This window comes from Cryptomeria japonica, chromosome 3 (genome assembly GCF_030272615.1).
Source record: "Cryptomeria japonica chromosome 3, Sugi_1.0, whole genome shotgun sequence".
Classification (NCBI taxonomy): Eukaryota; Viridiplantae; Streptophyta; class Pinopsida; order Cupressales; family Cupressaceae; genus Cryptomeria; species Cryptomeria japonica.
The window spans coordinates 844774350-844788022 of NC_081407.1; positions in this window are offsets into that span (position 1 = coordinate 844774350).

Sequence of the window (13673 nt, forward strand, 5' to 3'; positions counted from 1 at the left end):
TTTCTTAAATCTGTACCTTTGATATTCAGGGTTAGGCTTATATGTTCTTTTAGCTTCTTTTTTCAATCTTGCATGTCTATCCGGACACCTAGAAGCCATATGACCAATTTTATTGTAGTTAAAACATTTAAATGGTGATTTACCTTCATACTTACTTCCAACTAGACCTTTAGGCATTTTCCTTGCAAATAGTGCTTCAAGTTCTTCCAGTTCTTCATTCTCCTTTCTAATTTCTTCAACTTATCTTGCATAAAAGGCTTTCCAATCAGATTTCTCAGATGATGATGCTTTGAAAGCTAAATCTTTCTTAATAGTAGCAATAGGACCAAATTCCTCAAGTTCAAACGCTGAGAGTTTTCCAACCAAAGTGTCTCTAGATACTAATGTATTAGGCATTTTTCTCAATTCATTAATAACAGTAACTTTCATTTTATATGTCGGTGACAAAACTCTTAAAACTTTAGAAACAATTTCATCTTCACTTAAGGTTCCTCCACAACATTGTATAACCAAAAAAAATTCATCTACTCTTTCCATAAAAGCATAAATCCTTTCATCTTCTTCCATTTTTAGATTTTCATACCTGATCGAGAAGCATTACAATTTTGCAATTTTGACTGTGGTATCACCTTCATTCAATGTTTCCAAATTGTCCCAAATAGCTTTACCAGTAGATCTGTCTAATAATCCCATGATTTGTTGATCTGACAATGCACTCAAAAGTGCTTCTCTTGCTTTGCAATCATTTTCCTCATCTTTAGCCAAGGTTGGTGGAATAGGTTGACCTTGAGTAGGAACAACATACCCATTCTTTGTAACATCCCATATGTCCTTCCCAATGCAATTCAAATGAGTTTCCATTCAGATCTTCCATATATCATAGATAGTTCCATCAAGCTTCGGACTATCCTTCCTAAAATAGTTAGTTGACATTGGATCTCCTCAAGTTGTTAAACTTCTACAAAAAGAGGACTAGGCTCTAATGCCAATCGTTAGGTCCTGGAGGCAACTGAGAGGGGGGGTGAATCAGTTGTCCAATAAACGCAATCTAAAACAAACTTAACCAAACTTAATGCTTAATGCCGGTAAACCAAACTTTAATGTCAATATATAGTTATACAATTAATTGCAATACCAGTAAAGTTTAATGCATGAAATAGAAAGACAGATAACATACACAACACATAACATAATTATTTGTATGTGGAAACCCTATAAGGGGAAAAAACACGGTGCGAAACCTTACCTACAATCAGATGATACTACTGCAGATAGTATATGTGTACAATATGGCATCTGCACATTCAGAAAGGACAACTGCCTAGAGCTCACTGCTCAATCACAAAATGGGAGTCACACTGAGTACAATTGGATGGTGAAATCCAGTGATAATGTACTTCTTAGAATAGAATCTTCATATGCTAGATTCAATATCGGTTAAGCTTCGATTTGCCTTCTTCAAACCTTCCTTTAATCTTGAATGATTTTTGCATGTATAGCTCTGCTTATATTCACATATACCTTATTACAATCCTTTTTCTAATCCTATATTAATCTCATAAATGAGATCTTACATTTATACCATAACGTAAGATCAAATGTGTAGGTCAGCTCACTAAAAGATATTACAATAAAATAAATTACAATTGAATCAATATGCGATGCATGATGTCAGCTCAATGTATTTACAATAATAATAAATCATCTTTATGACATGTCGTTCTGATCTGGAATAGATGCTGATCTAGAATAGATATGCTTGCTAGTCCATACCCTAGACCTATTTTGCTGTAACAACAAATATGTAAACCTGATTAGATCAATAATCAAATCACCAAAACAAAGTGTCCAAACAGTGTCTTCAACATAACCAAGTAATCTCCAAGTTTTTCCTAGTGCCGATGAACAATATAACTTGCCGGTGAACCAAATACCAGAGACTCTGCATAAGTCACTGAACATGTCGATGAACATAACCAAAGATCTCCAAGTCTTTATCAAGTGTTGACAAGTGTTGAAATGAATGACAAAACCATATCAAGTTATCCAAAATACCAACAACAGCAAGCTAAGACTTTAGTTCTAGATTCATGCCTTCGCCTTTACCATTGAAAAACATATCATCAACATATAGTGAAATATACATAAAATAATCACCATAAAATTTGTAATAAACATAGTGATCTAATTTAAAATGTTCAAATCCCAAACTCAAAACATATGTATCAAATTTCTAGTACCACATGCTAGGACTCTGTTTGAGGCCATACAAATATTTATTCAATTTATAGACCACTTTTACAATTTACCTGTAATGTGGAAAAATTAGTAGGGTTTCCACCCAAGGAATGAAAACCACCACCTTTTGACTTAGGGACATTAAATTCAAAAGAGGATGAGGAATTCAGTAGATCTAGTTATAAATCAGATAAAGATCGAGTACCAAGTGAATTTGGGTTTATAGGGGTTTCCTCTTTTGTGAGTTGAGATGTTGAAATTAGGTAAAATGCGAAAAAAATGGAGGTAAAAGCATGAAAACAACAAGCTATGGATGCGGTACTTTTACACACACCTAGATCTGAGTAATGTGAGCTGAATCAGAACTACTCCTCAAAATTACCCAAAAAGTGTTGGGACAATGGTGCATCACATCAGTCCTCTAAACTTTTCCCACGCCAAAGGGGGATAATTTGTCAATGTGAATAAAGCTTAATCTAAAGAGTACAACTCTGTACTTATTTGGATTAGGGGTTTTCCTAAGTCAAACCTCGATTTGGAATCAACTTTGAATGAAATATTGCAAATTCTTGAAATAGATAATGGAAAGGTATACCTTAGATCTGCAATGACTGATAATGATGCTTTTATTTTGAAATGTAATCACATATGTTGCATGAAATGGCATGAACATGAAAAAACCCTATCGCAAACACATGCTTTCAAATGAATGATGTAAAGTTTCTCCACAATGGTTGAATGGAAATTGTTTATGTAGACTTAATGGAGGCTTGAGAATACTTCAAATAATCTACACTTTCCCTTCACAAGAGGCTCTTTCAATTGATTGAGTTGTTGGTTATTGGATCCTTCAAATGAGGAAAGGAAAGGCTATATATATGAAACCCTAAACATTATTTTTTATCACAGGCCGACCTAAACAATGATATATTTTCACACCAAGTTGGGTTTAAACATTATAATATTGCCAAAACATGATCCCAAAATTTGATGAGAAAAAGTAGGGACCGATGTGATTCACATTGGTTCAACCAACTTTTTTCCGAATTTTCAGGGATGCAAGGTATTGTCATTATAATGTGATTCCCAAGTGAGTGTGATGATTAAATATGTTTAGATATTGTATATTGGGCCTTGAATATTGAAATAGGACATAATTAGGGGTTTTGATGAATTAATTAATTGAAAGAATAAAATAAAAAGGGGCACACTTAGGATTAAGGGCCCAATTTTTTGATGTCTATAGCGATGAAAGAGGACTTCAGATTTAATGAAAATAATTAATTAAATTCTTAAAGGGAATTAAAAATGATGCTCCCAATTATCCACTTATGCCTTTTATATCCAAATGAGAGGGGAAGACCTCCTTATGCACTTGCCCGATCTCAATTATGTTAATTTTCTGACATAGGTTGACACAAGGAGAGGATTCTTGGCCAAAATTTAGTTAGGGAAAAGGGTTCAAAATGGGCCCCAATTAGGGAGGACCATGTCATGGCGCCATGGTCCTGGTGAGGACTAAGGTGTCATACCCTAGTCCTAACCCATATTTGGGCTAGGGTTGAGGGTCCTAGCAAGGTAAAATTATATGATATGACATTTATTGCATGGTGGGGGCATAAATAGGTCTTTATCAAGCGTGAAGATGCAACCACTAAGGTGAGAGCCCTAAATGCAGTCCAAATTGTAAAGGAGTACAATTTAGGATGCTACATTTACCCCCACTTTAGTGGGAGTATGAGCTTACACAAATACTCACGATGAAGTAGATGAAAGAGAGATGAAGAAAAGAGGAATGCAAAAAAAAATCACAAGGAGTATTAAACATCAATAATTTCGAGGAACCAAGTCCCCAATATTAGGATCTTAACTCACTCAAACATATGTAAGGGGAAACACAAAAACAAGAAGGTTGATAAAGACAAAAGGGAAAAGGACAAAAAGAAATACAAGACACAAAAGCTAAGAACTAAAAATAAAACCTCAAGTCAACTAGCCAAAGAGGCCTCGATATCAAAATATCTCAACAACTAATTTATCATTCTTGAGAAAGGCCATCTCATGAACACAAGCGATTACATAAAAGAGCAAAGAAATCATGATCCATGAAATACAAGTATCTAAGCTACGAGCTCATGAGAAAGAGAGAGAGATAATGAACACTCTAGATATGTTTATCTAGGTGATCCATGAGAAAAATGATAAGAGACAGAACATAGATACCTCATCCCTAGATGTTTGCATCTAGGTGATCCATGTTGGGGAGGAGAGTAGGAATAGTCTAGCCTTATTTTGCTAGTTCCACTCATCCTCGTGCATGTGTACAAGTGATGTCTGGTTTCAATTATGATGCACCCCATTTTTGAATGTGCATCAACCTGTTTAAGACATGTAATGTAAATGCAAATGTCAAGAGGTGACTATGTGTGCAAATGCCAAGAGGCGAATGTGTGTGCAAATTCCAAGAGGTAAATGTGTGTGCAAATGCAATGAGGCGAATGTGTGTGCAAATGCCAAGAGGTTAATGTGTGTGCAAATGCCAAGAGGCAAATGTGTAAATGCAAATGCCAAGAGACAAATGATAGATACATGCCTAGTTTCAAGGACATCTCATGTCATAGTTTTACTCTGGTTTCGGTGATGTGTATTCCTGTCCACGACATATATCAAATGTTGTGTTTGGTTTTGTGCATGAAGAATTTTGTGTAATATTTTCTTTCCTCTAGTTTCAAGAATGAACACATGATTAAAGACATGTAAAAATGATATGCAAAAATATAGTACAATATGGTACAAAGGGAGCGATATGGGTGCCCCCCCCTTAAGATGTCAACATAGGCCTATGTTGATTTCTTAAGAAAGCTAGAAACAATGATACCAACCTCTAACAGAAAGGAGACATCCTTTAGGCAACAATGTCCTAAATCCAAGCTAGAGAGGGAATACTCTTCAGCCAAGGATAAGATAGTTGAAAAAGAGATATCTTGCAACAAGTGTAAAGGAGATCCTTGGAGGAGAAGAGATATTTTCTCAAAAGGGCAAGTGTAAGGTAATGAGTCACAAATTCATGGAAGTCCGTGCATTGGAAAATATGCTCTTATAAACGAGGGCCCGTTTTCAAAAAATGGGGGCCCATTTATGCTTTGAGATCCTGAGCCGAAAGGTAACGTGGGTCCGAAGCAAAAATAAACGGGCCCCCATTTTGTTCTAAAATGGGGGCCCGCTCTTAAACAAAATAGGGGCCCATTTTTCAGAAACAAGGGCCCATTTTAAAAAACAGGGGCCTGTTTTTAAACAATGGGGGCTCGTTTTTAAAAAACAGGCCCTCGTTTCTAAATCGCATTTTTTCTTTTTTTTCCACAAGCCGCCCTTGTTTGAAAACGGGGGCCCATTTTGTGGAAGTTGATTCCACAACCCGCCACTTGGCTTAGGATTAGGCCCAAGATAGGCCTGGGATGGCCACACCTGAGACATGGACCTGCAAATTCAAATCTCCATGAATGAAAGCACAAATATGAACTTTTGAAATAGTTTACGTGCCACTAATCAGAGAATTTTTATACGAAATTAAAACCCATTTCAGATTATACTGTCTAGATTATAAATATGTAAATTTATTTAAAAATTGATTATTTTAACTATTTTTCATTTAATTTATACTAAATCGGGTCCATAAATTTGAAATATTAACTAATTTTGTTAATTTAATAACTTTTTATTTTAAAGAATTTTGGAAAAAAAATTATATGTAATCAATCTACACAAAATCCTTTTGTATTTAAAAAAAAAAAAAATCAAAAAATGTTATGTTTAAATCAAATTATGTGGGTCGTACACGTCAAATTTTTAAAAAGATAATTATGGCCATTAAAAAATTAATTAATAAAAAATATTAGAAAAAAAATACAGAAAAATATGCTCATGAATCTTCGATGTGTTACAAACCATTTCCCAAAATGGTTTGATAAAATAATTTTAATTGTGTCAAAAAGAGTGGGTCATACACATGCATGGTATGGTCCTGAAACAGGCATTTTTAAAACATAGTTTTCAGAACTCCATTCAAAAAGTTATTTTTTATTATGTGGGTATTAAAATAAATTACATATTTGGAAATTACACTCAGAGGGCTATCTTTTATATCACTAACTTTTTCCAAGATTCAATCTCTAAGTGTTTCAAAATTTAAGCTGAAATGAGACAAAATTTGAAAATCAGGGAAAACACTTCCACTTTTTGGCCAAAAAATGGACTCATCTTCTTGCACTAACCCAAAAGACACCTACCTCCAAGAGGAGTTTCTTGAACAAATATAATATCTTCTACCAAAATAAGGGAAGGGGAACAAGAATGCATGCCTCCCCCCTATTGCTAGTTGAAAAAGATTCTTTATGAAGGATGACACACTTTTGAACCAAATGTGAGGGGGAAATTTATTATAGGTGTATATTGCCAAGTGAAAAAGAGGTGTATGTGCTTGGCTACAACCTAGATTTGAGTAATGTGAGATAAATCATAGTTGCTCCCCAAAACTGCCTAAAAAGTGATGGGATTGTAGCACATCGCATCGGTCCTCCAAAATTTTCACACGCCAAATGGGGATGATTCATCTTTGTTAATATATCTTAATCTGATGAGTACAAATCCATGGATGTTTCCTATACTCCAGAAAAAAGACAAAAGGGGTTGGGAATAGGGGTTTGCCTAAGTGAAACCCTAGTCTGGAATCAACCTTGAATGAAAAATTGCAAATGCTTGAAATAGATAATGGAAACGTATACCTCAGATCTGCAATGATTAATAATGATTCTTTTCTTCTTGAATCTAATCACATACGTTGCATGAAATGTCATGAACATGAAAAAACCCTAACACACACACACACATGATGCAAAGTTGCTCCACAATGGTTGAATGGAAATGGTTGATGTAGACGTGATGAATGCCTGAGAATACTTCACATAATTTGTACTTTTTCTTCACAAAGGCCTCCTTCCATTGATTGAGTTGTTGGTTGTTGGATCCTTCAAATGAGGAAAGGAAAGGCTATATATATGAAACCCTAACATTTTTTTTTTTATCATAGGCCAAACTAAAAGTGATATATTTTCACACCAAGCTAGGTTTAACATTATAATATGGCCAAAACATGATCCCAAAATTCAAGGGGAAAAAGTAGGGACCCATGTGAATCATATCAAGCTGACCAAATTTTTTCCACATTTTCAAGGATGCAAGGTATTGTGATTATAAGGTGATTCCTAAGTGGGTGTGACAATTAAATATGTTTAGATATATGAAATCAAGCCTTGAAGATCGAAATAGGACATTGTAGACACCTAAAATTGTCATGTCTAATTAAATAAATATTTTATTTATTTAATTATCTAAGCCTAATTCTTCTATTAATTAAATAAATCTTTATTTATTTAATTAATTCATTTATCCTCTTCTAGCCTTATTTCTCATTTAAATAAATACATTTATTTATTTAAATTATCCCTTTCCTAAATTAAATAAATATTTTATTTATTTAATTATCCCACTTCTTCTATTAATTAAATAAATCTTTATTTATTTAATTAATTCATTATCTTTTTCTACACATGACACATGTCATTCATCTCTTATTTCCTACACTACCTACCTCTTTCATTATTTTGGTATTTCTTTTACCTACCCTCTAATCCTAGCCGACCTCTCTTTTTACACCTCTCAATCTTAACCCTCCATTTCTTATTGTGTCTTCTATTTAAGGAGATGCTTTCTTCATTGTCAAACCCTAATGACTAATAACACATGCTAATGATCTTTCATGCAACTTGGCTACACTACAATCCCACTTGCAACCACATTCCGTTCTTTATTGAGCTCTTGTGCATACAAAAATCTGAGAGCAAGCATATCAAACAAGATCAATGGAGATAGGAAGAATGGAGATCAAAACCCTATTGGACATGTGATGGTATAATCTTTGTGATTTTGAGTTATTTTGCATTGTCTTAGGTTATCTTCATATGTTATGGTGGATCTTTGTTCATTGTTAGGCTAGGGTTTAGTGGTTGAATCCATTTTAGTCTTTCAATCTTGTTATCATTGTTATCCAGACATAAATAGGGATTTTGATTAATTAGTCAATTGAAAGAATAAAATAGAAAGGGGCAGACTTAGGATTAAGGGACCAATTTTATGATGTGTATAGGGACGAAAAAGGACTTTAGATTTAATTAATTAATTAATTAAATTCTTAAAGTGAATTTAAAATCATGCTCCCAATTATCTATTGATGCCTCTTATATCCAAACGAGAGGGGAAGACCTCCTTATGCATTTTCCTATCGTCAATTATGTTAATTTTTTGACATAGGTCGACATGAGGATGGAATTCCTTCCCAAAATTTGGATAGGGCAAATGGTTCAAAATGGGCCCCAATTAGGGAGGACCATTGTATGGTGTGATGGTCCTAGTGAGGACTAAGGCACCAGACCCTGGTCCTACCCCATATCTGGGCCTGGGTTAAGGCTCCTAGGAATGTAAAATGATATTATATGATATTTATTGCAGGGTGGGGGCATAATATGACTAAGGTGGGAGCCCTAAACATGATCCAAATTGTAAGGGAGTAGAATTTAAGACACCACATTACCTTTCACCACATAGTTTTTTGGCTGCGTCATATAGATATCCTCCTCCAAATCACTATGAAGGAAAGGAGTTTCCACATCCATTTCCTCAACCTATAAATCATAAGCATCACTAGTAGAAAGAAAAAAATTCTAATGGATCTCATTTTTGCAACAAGAGAAAATATCTCACCATAATCAACAGCGTCAACCTAAGAGTAGCCTTTAGCAACCAACCTTTCTTTATACTTCTCAATGCTTCCATCTGAAGCAATCTTTTTATTGAACACCTATTTACAACCAAAAAGCTTATGACCTTCAGGAAATGGTACAAGATCCCATGTATCATTCTTTTCCAAAGTTTCCATTTCTTCTTCCATATAAATCTTCCAAGATTTTGCATCATTCATACCTCATTCCTCTTCTATAGATCTAGGTTCATTCATATTAGTATTTAAAGAAAAAATACATATCCAATCATCAGGTGAATACCTTTAAGGTGGTTGTCTATGTGTTGTAGACCTTTTAACAAGTTGAATTGGAGGTTCTTCCTCATATTCTAAAGATTTAGAGCTAGATGAGCTCTCCTCAGCTTCATGCCTATCAAGTGGTCTTGATTCAATTCTTTCAGGCATACAAGGGAAAATTTAATTTCTCTAAAAATAATACTTCTACTATGAATTACTTTTTGTGCAATAGGGTCCCAAAGCTTGTATCCTTTTACACCATAATTGTAACTAATCAAGATACATTTCACAACCTTTTTCTCCAACTTTGTTCACTTATCCTTTTGGCACATGTGCATATGCCTCACAACCAAGAACTCTAAAATGTCTCATTGAAGGCTTGTGACCTGACCATACTTTCATAGGAATTTTATCAACAAGAACTAATGTAGGAGACCTAGTAATCAGGTTACAAGTAGTGGCAAGTACTTTATCCTAAAACTTTTATTCTAGACCTTCACCACTCAATATACTCCTAGCCTTCTCCATCAGTGTCATGTTCATTCTTTCTATAAATCCATTCTATAGTGGAGAATACAAAGTTGTCTTTTGTCTATTAATGCTACAGTCTTTATAGAATCTATCAAAATCATTAGAACAAAATTCATTGCCATCATAAGTCCTCAAAAATTTAATTTTCTTTCAAATCCACAACTCAACCATTACTTTAAATTCGTTAAATCAACTGAAAAGTTCAAATTTACTCTTTAAAAAATATACCCATGTCCTTCTACTAAAATCATCAATAAGTGAAACATAATATGTGAATTTTTCAATGGAAGAAAGATCTACAAGACCAAACACATCAGAATGAATAAGATCCAAAACACCACAAGATTTATTAGAACTCGAGTAAAATTGAATACAATTTTGTTTTCCATAAATGCAATGCTCACAGAAATCAAAGTCAAGATTACAATCATTCAAACCTTCAACAAGGTTTTTTATTTTGTAGGGTTGTTGGACCCTTTTCTCCAATGTGGCCAAGGCTCTAGTGCCATAACATAGTCTTCTTTGCGAGTAACTTTGCTTTAGAAGAAAAAGAACCCTTAGTTACCCAAAAGCCATGTCCATCTACTAAAGGTGAAACCCTTGAACTTTCCAATGAAGTATCCAAAGATCTACGTATCACAGAAGTGTTATTACACTCAAAAGTGCAAGCCTTTAACTTATACAAAGTGCTAACCTAACACCTCTAGCAATCACCATAGCACCCTTAATCATCTTACATCCTACATCAAAATAGACTACCTACACACCTGCATTTATCAGTTTTCTCATAGATACTAAATTTCATTTTAATCTAGGGATATGCAGAACACCACTAATTCCTTTTATTCTACCATCAAGAAACCTGATTCTAAATTTACCTCAACCAACAAAATCTAAATATGAATCATCACCCAAGTACACCTTACCACCTTTAAATTATTCATATTGAGAAAACCAATCTTTATTGGAAGTCATATGAAACGATGCACCTGAATCAATTAACCATGCATCATTACCTGCATGAGTAGCCAAATCTGAAATGAATGCATCACCATCTTCCTTCTTAGACTTAGAATCAAAATTAAAGTTTTTTTTATTCCTCTTTTCTTCTTTGAAGTCCTTATGGATGTGATCTGAATTATCGCAATTCCAACAAATGACTTTGGACTTTCCAGGCGATTTCAATCTCCCTCTAGAATTAGATTTATTGTGCTTCTCATTCTTCCTTCCTTTTTTTCCTTAGGTCTTCCATGAAAAGTTAAGGCTTCCATTGAACTCATAGATACCTTCCTCCTCATCTCTTCACCAAGTAGGGCACACACCACATCTTTAAACTTGAAAACAAGCGAAGTACTACTGATAGCCATAACAAGAGAATCCCACGAATTAGGAAAAGAGAAAACCAAGATTTGGCAATTCTCCCCTTCGTCCATCTTAACACCAATAGATACCAGTTGAGCCACCAATATATTAAATGCTTCCAGGTGGTCTATAACACGTCCATCCTCTTCCATTCTTGAGTAATACAATTTCTTCCACAAGAAAATTTGAATCAATAAAGATATCACTTGATACATTTCACAAAGACTAGTCCATAGCTTCTTAGTAGAGTTCTCTTCATGGACATTGATTAGAATAGAGTCTACCAAGAATAATCTAATTAGACCCTTGAGTTTACATTCCATAACATCATTTTGAGCAGCCACAATAGGATCTGCAGGTCTTGAGACATTTGCATCAACAACATCCCACAGATCTCGATCTACTAGCAGATCTTCTATCTTCAGCTTCCACATCTCAAAATTAGTTCTATTAAAATTCTCCACCTCTATTCTCCCTGATAAACTTCTCATCTGAAAATTCATGCGATAAGATCAAAAAGTATCTTCTACACATGCTTCCACTGAAATGTGGATTATTTAAAAAACCCAACAACTGAAACCAAAAGTGATCAAGCTCTGATACCACTTGTAAGGAAGTTAAGGAGAAGAACAAATTTCTACACTATCCTTGAGAGGATGGTAGTGCAAAAAATTTTACAGATCATTACAAGAGTTACAGAAACTTAACAAAAATAACATAATATCATGCATAACACAACACAATGATTTACATAGGGAAACAATTTCTGAAGAGAAACCACACACTCTAAAAGAAGCTTAATATATCTTTTAGCAATCAATAACAGATTACAGTATACTTGTAGAGAAATATCTTCATGGAAATACCACTAATCAAAGACTCAGAGGTAACTCTATAGGCATAAGACTCTTACACATTATTTCTATCTCACACACCTCATATATAGGAGATACAATACAAGAAACTATCAAACAATATTACAAAAGAATGGGCTCAAACCACCCAATAAGGTAAAGCCAACATTATCTCCACTCTAGATTGCTTATGATGTGTCAAAACACACATCAACATGTGTTCCTCCCTTTAATAGCTCATTTATGTGTCCGATGAAATTTATATTTCCTATTTCGGGAGTCCAAACTTTCAAAGGCCATAACTTGTGAACCAGGTGTCTGATTGACAAACTGTTTGATGTGCCATAAATCTTGCAAAGTGCTCTATCACCTCATAACAATCTATTATAGTTACACCCATTTTTTTAGGGGGTTTCAAAGGGTCTAAAGTCCTTAAAATTAAATTTAAACCTTTCATCACACCCTCCAACAACAAAATCTTTAATATCTTCGAAACTAGCTATTGTCTTACGACTAAAATCTACCAACATGCTTATCTAGCCAATCTGAAGCTTTGGAGATATACCATTTCATGAACAAACGTAAACTTACTATTTAATACTAACCTCATTTAAATGCAAGGTAGCAACACCATTTTCCCAACAATAAATACATATTTTTTAGAAATTCTTCTCTTGAAGAATACATATGTCCTTAGCATCACCATCAACTACAAGAGCCTTAACCTTTGCAAGTTGTCTAATGAGTGATCTCAAATTATTTATATGGTTTGACATAGTGATCCTATTTTCTATCTTGAACCTAAACAACTGAAGTTTTAGAGAATTTTTTCGTCAACTGCTTTGGCTCCAAAAAAATTATTCAACTTATCCCAGATTTCATTTGATGATTTATCTAAATCTATGTGATGCAATTTAGCATTAGAGAGAGAAAAACAAATAATATCCTTCACTTTATCATATCTATTATTCCTATAACAGGCTTTCACTATGAAATTTTAATAACAACATTGGAACAATTGAAAACTTGAAAACTTGCAACAACTAGCATATTTTAAGAATGTAACATTGAAATTGAATCCATAAATGTTTTTTGTTAAATCAGCAAATTAAACTAGGAAGGATGTAATCTAATGCATAAGAAAAATTTCATCAATTGAAAATTACAATATAGGAAAGGAAAAGAGGTTTAGAGATTATAGTTTTTCTTGATATCCATTCCGATCTTTAAATAGTCCTTACATTGTTTGGGAGAGGAAAATTATCATCAGTGTGATTTTCTGCACAACCACTCAGACTTACTAGTCCCATGGGCCATTTCCAACTAGAAGGGCCCGATCATTCATAGGGAGGTAAATGAAGTAGGACTCATGCCATCTAAGGCTGGTGTTTAACCCTACACAATCCCTAGTCGGTCACACACCATAAACTTCTCCTAAGTAGTATGACCTCTGACTGGGTTGTATATCTAGAGTAGAGAAATGACTAATTCTTATAATTAGTAGCATCAAATTGGCCAAAGGTTTTAAAATATTTTCAATCATGCTAATACATGAAGTCGATGTTCACCCCCCTACTCGACATAACTCATCCCTAAGG